Genomic DNA, 10924 nt, shown 5'->3' on the forward strand with positions numbered 1-10924 from the left:
AGTCATTTGAACTAGTTTTGATTAAGATGAACAAGGTTGATATGAAAGTGTTCATATGGATAAGTTCGGTTAACTATTGTTGAGCCAGCTATGTGCACACGTTTAGGTTCGGTTACTCATATATAAATGAAGTCACATTTCATTTGTGTATAACAAGCTAAGTTCGATCTAACGGTTGAAAGATATTAGCTCGACTCTAATCAGGTTTTCATCAAACGGTGAATATTGAATGCTTTGTTACCAAGGTAGCGTTGATTGCAAACCCTGATTTGAAGACTATATAAGGGAAAACTCTAGCAAATGGGAAACCTAATCTCCACACCTCTTGTGTGATACTAGTTGTTACTAGAGTCGATTCTCCTTTAATCTAGGTTTTTCCTAAAACCATTATAGGTTAACGACTTAAAGACTTCATTGGGATTCTGAAGCCAGACCCAACTATTTTCTATGTAGTTGTGTGTTCTGATCTTACTTTGTTCTATCGTATTGAGTACTATCTTTCCTAAGATTTGCTCGAGATTTGATCTCCGATAGGTAAGATAAAAAGTAGTCACAAACATCTTCGTCTCATCATTTGTGATTCCAAAATATCTTGTTTCTCTTCTATACGATTAAGATTATTGTGAGGTGATTGATATTACTGAAAATGCGGGGGTCTAACAACCACACCCAACAATTCGTTTGGTAATCTAAGAGGTGATTGTTGTCGTATGCGTCAAAAATAATATTACTTTCTCACAACTTAAAATATATAATATAACAAGGGTAAGAAAGGATCGTTCCCACATAGAGGCTTTTTGTTGTTATGAAATTTCAGTTTCTTAGTAACCAAGGGGGATTTTTGTTTTAGCAAAGCAATAAAAGAAATTGAAAGCAATAAAATAATTTGGATAATCAATAAGGAGAATATATTGGTCACGATATGGTATCATTCACAAACATGTATTTTCATCAGTGACTAGAATTGAAATTTTAATCTCTCATTTATTAGAAGTCCTAGGATACCTTGATCGCGAGCATATCCCGCTAATTCCCTGATTTCATCACAACCACATTAAAAGATGCATATGTGAATTCTTCCTAGAAAGCAACCTAAAGTGTAAAAGCACAATTAAGTTTAACTCCCTAAAAGCATAATTCTATGGAATAAGACTAATCAAGGCAATCAAACGTGTAAAAGCACTAATTCGATTTAACCAAGGTTATGATTCATTTGTGACTAGTAGGATATATCACTACAAGCACTACCCACAATTATGCTACTTAGAATCAAGGATAAACAACTTTTTCGTATTGAAACCCTAATATAGCTTTAGAAATGAATGCAAATCGGATTGATTCCGGACTCAACAAACAAACAATCAAATCATAAGACAATATAAACCATGAATCATAAATAATAAAGTTGAGACAAAACTAATTCATTGAATCAAATATCATTTGTGAAATCCACTTTATCCCATAACCAATAATAGTTATTTAGCTACTCATGGATTTTGAGTTCATCATAATCAACAATAAAAATGAAGAAGATGAAAAACAAAAATGAAAGCAAACCCTAGTCGCCGCTCTCCTCCAAAGCTCCAAGTAGAAAAATACGTGATCCCCAAAGTTGTAGAAAACTTTCCTTTTGTAGATTTTCTCCAACTTCTAAAATTAGGTCCAATCTCCAAGTCCACCAAATCCAAGTGTGAGAATACCCATGTAGAAAATAGCCTAGTAAAGTTCTCATCCAAAAAGTAGTCGCCGGAAAACTGGAGTCACCGGTCTGAATTTGGCCGGGAAAGTCATCTAAGGTGACTGTAAAAGTTTCCGGTCAAAACTGTTCAACCGGGTCAACTCGGGTTAACTCAGAAGTCAGATCGAGTTGAAGTGAGTCAGGTGGTCTAGTCAGACCTGAGTCAGAGTCTAACAAGCCTGACTGAGCTGAGTGGTCTTGGCCAAAGCCATTTGCACAGACTTGAGCTTGTTTGCAATCATTGCGCAACACCACTGTATATCCATCCATAATGGTTGTGCATTCTTCACATCCTATACATTCATCTAAACTGTACGCTTCATTCATTTTATGTTCTACCCTTCTTCATCTCTGCAAAGCACTTCTCTAGCACCAATTACTCAGCTAAGGCCTTTATGTTCTCAACACATAAATGCATCTATCAATTGCAGCTGAGTATTAAAAAACATGTTTTGAGAATCACATCAATTTTTGGCGCCGCCAACGCGGATTTGTATTAGGTTTTAGGTTTTAGATTTATTTTATTTCTTTTAGAATTTTCTTTTGTCTTTTACGCCTTTGGTATTTTTCGATTTTTTTTCAGATTGGAGCGAAGCTACAAGGAAACAAAAAGTACTATAAAAGGAAAGCATCGCCAAAGAAGGAAAGAAAAGAGGAATCCAAAAGGAGTGAAGAAGAAGATTTTGTCTATAGTTATTTTGTTTTATTTTTAGAAACTGTAAATAGGGAGTTATTTTGGTAATTTTTCTTTTCCTTTTTGGACATTTTTATTTTGGGACTTTTTGGAAATTCTTGGACATTATTTTTAAACCCTAAGGAAGGGTCAAAATTAAATATCAACTGTTTGCAGGGAAGGACGACAATTACGATACTGTCTCGGACCCTCGGGTTCGTACACTGACATCAGAGTTGGTGGCCTGACTCGACTTCAACGGTTCATCGCCCGTCTGGTATGGGAGGTAAGACTCTATCCACCCACGAATCCCCTATCAGTGGGTTTTATTTTGTGTGACAACTCACACCCCTGCAATAGAATGTCGAACTGGTATTACAATGGCCAATACAACGAATATCAGACTGAGTTTCAAAATGGACGTTACTACTTTGACCATAGTGTGAATAATGGTTGGGAACATCAGCCTTTTGAAGGTTATGGTCCATACCATGGTGAGCCCAATTACTATCCACACGCCAACCGGTCATACGAGCAAAATTCCTATATACTAGAGTCAACACGTAAGTTAGCTGAGTCGACACGTAAGTTAGCAGAAATGAATAACTTAGTTATGGACGAAAGAAATGCAACGAGTGAACTTTCTTTCCTAGATTCAATCAGGAAGTCATGTGAGTCGACTCAAAATATTTTGTTAAAGGCCCAGAACATAACTGCTCTTAATTTCCAATATAGTGTTTCCAATAGTACCTTTGAAAATGAAGATAGTTATTCACATAATCAAGATGACGAGGATAAAATTGGTAACACTACTTTTTTAGATGAGGTTCAACCATTTTCATGTTATTATAATGATGATTATGATGAGGATAGTGTTGATGAAGAATTTTAAATAAGTAGGCATAGTGATCAGGAATTTGTTACTCCAATTGAGCTTAATAATGATAATGTTTCTAGTTCAAATCCAAATAATTTTAATAATTATTAACCTATTCAAAAGGACGAGGATTTGACTAGAGATACCCCCCGTTTTAGACGATGTAGTATTTCCTTTTGATTACGAAGCTAATAATGGTTTAGAAGAACGAGTTTTTCTGAGAATATTGTTTTAGAGTCTAGCGATTTAGAAACATTAGTCTTAGACAAAGAAAGTGAACTCGTAGAGATGAGTGAGGATGAACCATACTTAGAAGAATCAATTGACCATTTTCAGGAATCTAATGACCTTGAAATTAAGGAAGTTGTGACTAGTCTTTCTAGAGACACTGAAAACTCTAAGTTTGGGGGTGATTATCACTCTCCATGTGCTTTAACTATTAGAAAGGTCCCTCACTTGGGACTTGACATATGTGCCTCAACCATTTTACAAGATTATCTTCATACGCGTTTTCCTGAACCTAGTGATGTCCATAAGGAAGTTCAGTTGTTAGAAACCCATCATATGGTTGATGTGGTTTACCCAAGCTACGATATCCAGATTGACTTTGTTTTCCCACCAAATATTTTTCGACCAATTGTGGGAATGTATAAGTTTCATATGTTTCAATTATTAAGTTTTGATACTAAACCTAATTACTTTAGGAGATTAGGGTCGATACATTTGTTTAAGGAAGACCACCAATCTCATTTTGGTCAGCTGTGTGAGTCAAAACTGATTGACTTTAAGGATCCACAATTATTCAGGTTATTATTATGTGCTTCTAAGTTTTTACTTGAGTTTTTCCAGACTCTAATACCTGAACCGGACCTTAGCTTTGAGGAATTCCAGCGCATGAAAATATTTTATCTAGACCCTTTCATAGAGCCAGAACCTGAACCACAGCTAGATGTAGTTGTCTTAAACAGGAAACTAGACAAGGGTGCGCTTTATTTGTTAATTTTCTTGGCATGTTGCAAATTCCTTTTACTTGTGATAGATCTATTTGGTTTTGATGATCCATAGATATTTCGGCTATTACTTTATGATACGAGGTGATTAATCCTTTCTTATGTCTGGCTGAAGACGTTAAACTTAGCACTTCTTGGGAGGTAACCCAATCTCATGCAACACGGTAATATTTTTCCTTATCTCTTCTGCTTCAAATGGTAACAGTTTCTCCTTGTTCATGCTTTTAATTTTATCTTTAGAACATTGAGGACAATGTTAGATTTAAGTTTGGGGGTATGGGAGAAACTTTTTAGTTGCAATAAATAAACTCCAGAGCCTAGAAATTTATGCGTATTAAGGATGGTACTAACCAATCTAAGTGGATGGAAGCATTTTGATTGTAGGAGTTGAGGAACCAATATGATTAGATGGCAACATCTAAAGAGTCTATTCATAAAATCACAGAGCTCAGGTGTTAGAAATAACATGGTAGTTTCGCCATATCTCGTTGAGTTCTTTTCACTTCTGTTTTTATTTTTTTTTTCAAATATGTTTCTAAGTGATTTGGTGGGGCTCACGACTCAAGTTGTTACCAATGCTAGGGTGAATTAGAGTGATTGAGATACCATGAAAAAAAAAGTTGAAAAAAAAGTTGAAAAAAAAGTTGAAAAAAAAAGAACAAAAGAACAAAAAAAAAAAAAATTGAGACCAGACCATTTGACCATAAGGAATAAATTCAATAAAGTCGACCACTAGTACCCTTGTATATGCCAGTTGTGTTGACCTAGAGTTAGGTTATCGACCATTGGTTCCCTTGTATATGCCAGTGTGTTGATATTAGTCAGACTAGTACCTCAATCCATTAGGATAGGTACATTTTGGCGGAGGCCTTCAGACAGATATGGGAAATGCTGTTCACTTAGTAAACATCAAAACCATCTATGTTTTTCTATATCCATCTTCTTGATCTATCCATGTGATTAGTTTTGACTCCGGATATTGATGTCCATAGTGCGACTATCTGAGTAGAGCTCTGTAACTTTATATGAATTTTAGTATGCTTGAGTGCAAACTCGTGTACATCAATTGGAATTTCGCATTAGGGTACTTCCTCCTGTAGTCAATAAGTATGCCAATCAAGGAGATTCTTTGGTACCTTCCAAGGTTCTGCGTAGATATCTAGGGTCTGGAGTAAAGGTTTTGTGGGTATACCTCTTGTAAGCCCTCCGGAGACAACACTCCGCCACTAGGGACACTTAGGGGTTTAAAGGCTTATTGCATACACTAAATGCAATCGACGATGCCTGCGTCAGTGAGTTAGGATTTTATTTTATTTTATTTTGCTCGAGGACTAGCAAATAATAGGTTTGGGGGTATTTGATAGACACATTTTTGTGTCTAATTTGTCTCGATTCTATATATTGATAATGCTCATTTTTGTACTTATTATGGTGTTTATGTGTGTGTAGGTATTTTTGGCCAATAAACATTTTTGGAAAAATCGGCTCGAAAAGTTGCGCGGGGCACCCCCGGAGGACGCTTGCTATTCGGACCCCTCAAATGGATAAGGGGTAAACAATTACTAAGGGGTATCCTAATTACTAAGGGGCATCCATTTCCAGGCATATACTATTCGCACACCACTGTTGGATAAGGGGCAGTCATCTTCTCCATTTAAATTTTGAATTTTGAAGGGAAAAACAATAACAAATTAGGGTTGAAGAATTGAAGTTGTTCTAGGGAGATTCAATCGCTGGAATTTGTTGGGCTGGACGTGATTAAGCATAACAGGCTTGGTATGGGCGCTGAAAATGGATTGAATTGGGCTAGAAATCGATTTGGAGCAAAACAGAGGTGGAGTTATACACGGGTCTCTGTAGGAATTATTTTAGGAATTTCAGGGAGACTAAAGGTGTGATATTGTTTCCTACGATGAGATTCTATCTAAGGAAGAGTTTCGGAAGATTTGGAAGTCTTAGAAACGCGTAAGGAAGTTGGCATAGAAGATTATTGCCGTGGCTTGCACGAAAAGAAAAAGAGGAATTTAATCGTTATTTTTAGGTTTCTGAGGAGTATAAAAGGTGTGTTCGAGTCCCAGGGAAAGGGACGAAGTCATTGGAGCAGTTACAGAGGAGTTTGTAACACCACAGAGCTGAAGAGATCGAGTTGCAGGAAAATCCGTGTTTCTGCTGCTGCTGCTGAAGAACAAAGGTTGCAAATAAGAACAACGTCTCAAATTTGTAATGCTGCTACAATGACTTCTTTGTAACAGTCGTCTATCGTTTTGGAACGCCACTACACCGTTGCAAACAATCATTTTTATAGTTTTTCATTCTTTTAATCAACTTTTGGGCTATGAACAAATATTTTGAGCAAGTGATTAATATGAGGAGCTAAACCCCATTGTTGAGGCGACGGAGGAAGCCATTTTTCCAATTATTATGTGGTAAATTCTATTTAATTTAATTTTTGTAATTCTTTTATGATTATTTGCACTGAACTGAAATCAAATATATGATTCCGATTAAGTGGTTGTGTTCTCAATTGATGGGTCATACTTAGGTTAAGTCTTTTGATGGTCCATGATTTCGATTTACAACTATTGTTTTGAGAATCTACTTGTCTAGTCAAAAATATTAGAATCACTTTAAACGTAAAGAGTTGCATAAATATTGACTAGATTAAATCACATAAAAATTGGAGATTGGTGGAATCCTGAGTCTCAGTGCTTTTTATAATCTTGATAATAATTTCTTTTTAAGTTTTCTATTTTAATTTGAGTCTAAAATCGAGTCTACACAAGTCTTAGTTGAACGAACTTTACTAGCACATCCAAAGACTCTTTTGAATAGGTTATTAAATATGTTTTTTAATACTCAGCTACAATTGATAGATGCATTTATGTGTCTATATTAGTCTCAATTCTCTGTAATGTTAGTACTCGATTTTGCGCTTATTTTGGTGTCTTATGTCTTTGTAGGTGTTTTTTAAGAAATAAGATTTTGCGGCGAAATTGGCTCGAAAAGTGGTTTTTGCTCTTTTGGGAGAAAACTACTAAAGGCACCCCTCATTTGTATAAGGGGCACCTCACTGCTAAGGGGCAACTCACTACTAAAGGGAGTCCAGCGCTGGATAGGGGCCATCCTCATCTTTATCGTTCAAAATGGAAAGTTGGCGGGAAAAATGGATGCTCGTCTGCGAACTTCCCTGGATCGAGTTTGGTGAGGTTTTAACGGAATTATCTTGCTAGATTGGACTATATTGGCCTGTTAGAGCTAAACAAGCTTGGTAATGGGCTCGGATTAGAGAAAACAAAAGAGCTGTGTCCATGATCTTCTCGGCTCAGGTAAAAGAAAAAAGCGAACCTCCCTGGATTGAATTTGTTAGAGTTTTGGGCAGATCTTATTGCTGCTTTGGATTGGTAACGACGTGTCAAGACTAAACAGAGATGGTAATAACTTCGGGTTCGATTAAAAAGGAAGTATTTTCGAGTTTTTTTGAAACATGGAAGAGAATATCTCGAGTCTCTGTTTTGTTCTTCGGTTGTATATTTGGAAGTTCCAGTGAAAGAAAGGGAGGATATCTTCTCTGATTCGATTCCTTTGTATCTTGGGACAGTTTTGAACAACTCACAGTGATCATAGAAGTGTATAAGAGATAAAACAGGAAATAATCCCGTGACTTAGCCGTGAAGAGCAAGAAAAGTATCGAAGATTTTGGAGAGTTTTAACCGGATTGTGGGTATATAAAAAGGTGTTTTCAAGTCCCAGAGGAGGTTTCGAGACTTTGGGGTACGCTGCAGAGCTAAAATTAAAACTGCAGTAGTAGCAGCAGCAACAGCAGAAAGAAGACGAAGCTGAAGAACATAAGGCTGTAAAGGACAGTCGTTTCTTAGGGTCTTAAATTCAGAATCCTGTAACAGTCCATTAATAACAATTATCTTCAGTTTGCAACAATTTCTGTAACAGTTGACGCTGTAATAATTATATCTGTTACAGATTCGTCTGTAATACTATTTTCTTCAATAAAACACCTATTCAGCCATGAGTTATTATTTTGAGCGTGTTTTCACCATGAAGAGCTAAACCCCAACGCTGGGACGACGGAGGAAGCCATATTTCACAATTGTTTGGTAACTATATTTGATTTTTTATGACTTTTGCACTTGTTTTAATTGATTTATGATTTTTCTTGATTAATTGTGATTTCTTCTGATAGTGTATGCTTAGTCTAAGAACTCTTGATGCGCTATGCTTATGATTTACATCTAATTCTTTATAAAATCTACTTTTGGAAAAGAAAGGAGTCGACAAAAGAGCTAGAATTGTTATGAGTCATTATATGAACCAATTGAATGTGTTTAATGGTGGAAACCCAAGTCCCAGTTCTCTCGATAAATTGTGACAATATTTTCTAGTATTTTCCATTTTTAAAGTCTAAAATCAATCTTTACAAGTCTTTGAACGAACTTTATTTACCACTTGAAAAACTACATCAGCAATATCTCCCTTGCACTGCATCATCAAACATGATTTTAATTCCTTGCCATCTGCATCGTTATCTTCCATTCCAGTAGTCACACTCAACAGCTCAGGCCCTGCAATACTGAATTCATATGCAATCCAGACCCCTGTAGCAGCAGCATCATACATTCTACAGCTTCAACTTAACTGCAACACTATTCTCTGCATTGTATAAACATCAGTAGCTTCCCATCTTCAGTTTAATCTAAAACATTAAGGCCATTCCAGCACCTCAGTTGTTCATACCTCAATACCAGCAGCAACACATCATTCATTGCAACATCTCATTTCCAACCACACAACATTTCAGCTCACTTTCACACTACAAATCACAGGCTTATCACCTGCAATGCCATTTAGAACCCATGACTAACACCATCAGTTCCATTTCTCCTAGCACCTGTAGCTTCATTAGCAGCTCCAATACCCATTGGCAACAACCACCACCATATACTCCATTCACCAAACCGCAGAAACTGATACTTGTTCTTTCCTGAAATCTCAGTTGCAACAACAGTTCAATATTCTTGCAGCCAACCAACTCCAGCTGCATAAACCAAATCCATCTCTGCCTATCAGCTACATTGCAAACTGCAATTCCAACCTTCCCTGTAATTCATTCCTAAGCATACATCTACAAATAACAGCAGCAACCATCATCTGACTCTTCTCTGTAATATGAACTTCATTTCCATTAACAGCTCAATACTTGAGCTATTTCTTCTCAGTTGCAGCAGTATCCGTCTCTCACCATCATCACATAAACTGCTCATAGCTAGCATTGCTTTCTGCCAATTCTACTTCACGCCACCAGTCACAACACAACTCAAACTGCGAAACCCATTCTAGCTGCAGATTCATTTAAGCTTGATCTCCAACTGCAGCTGATAACCAACTTCTGCAGCAGCGCAATTCCCTACTCTTCCTAACCACCACCATATTCTCTGCTTGTGCAAACACCACTAGAATTGCATCTTTACCAGCCTGCAATCTCTAAATCAAACCCCTCTCAAATTATCTGAGCTTCATCCATGGCTCCACTGCAAACATAATCATTTCCTCCATCTGCAAACCCTTCTTTTTCCCTGTTCTTCTCTGCAATTCCATGGCATAATTCTTCACAAGCTTCAATCGATTCACCAACAGAGACCTATCTCTGATTTCCTCTTCTAATCTTCAACTTCAGATCCACACAGAACCCTAACCTCCAATTTCCTTCTTTCACTGCTCAATCTCTGAAACCCACCTAAATCATCATCAGATTCTTCAATCACTCAATAATCAGTCAAGTCCCTTCATTTCTCATGAACCCATCTCTTTGATTTCAACAATAGCAGATACATTCACCGCAACCCATTGTTCACAGACTTTGAATTTCAGTTCCCATTTCACTGTAATTTTGAATCCCTATTCTTCAACAACAAACCCTAACTTCTCTCGGATTTCTTGCTTCAATCGATGACAACAACTACAACTTCACCATCTCACAATTTCTTCCATTAAAATCTCCTTTTTCTCGGATTCAAGTTCAGAAGAAGCCGCACTCATTTACAGGTAGAGGAGAATAATAATTCTTCTTCACTGAAATTTAGGTTTTGTGTAGGAGTGGGAATGGATATAGCCACCCAGGTTAGGCAGATAAGCGGTAATTCAAATAACTTGGCCTGTCAGTTCCAAATAAGTGACAATTCATTCGCTTCTTGCTCAACCGTAGCTGGCTCCAAATATCACTCGCCCGTGAATTGATCCTTTTGTTCTTTTCGCTCCAAATGAAAGCTTTCCCTTCTTTTTCTCCCAAGGACTCCATTGCACCTAATAAATCAAAACTAAACATAAGAGATGCAATTCACAAGGATAATAGCAAAGAAAGCATAAATACTAGATATAAAATTAGGTGTTTCACAACACCTATCAAATTCCCCCACACTTAGACTTTGCTAGTCCTCGAGAAAATCACACAAAACTTATTCTAAAGGATACATACAACTCCATATCGTGAGGGTTTACTAGAGATATACCCACAAAACCTACTTTTCCAACTTACTAGTTCTCCGTAGTGATAGCATCCAACGCCCTAAGAATACATAGAGATTTTGCGCACTAATAATAAGAAGTTAGACACA

The sequence above is a fragment of the Papaver somniferum genome, chromosome 1 (genome assembly GCF_003573695.1).
Source record: "Papaver somniferum cultivar HN1 chromosome 1, ASM357369v1, whole genome shotgun sequence".
NCBI lineage: Eukaryota > Viridiplantae > Streptophyta > Magnoliopsida > Ranunculales > Papaveraceae > Papaver > Papaver somniferum.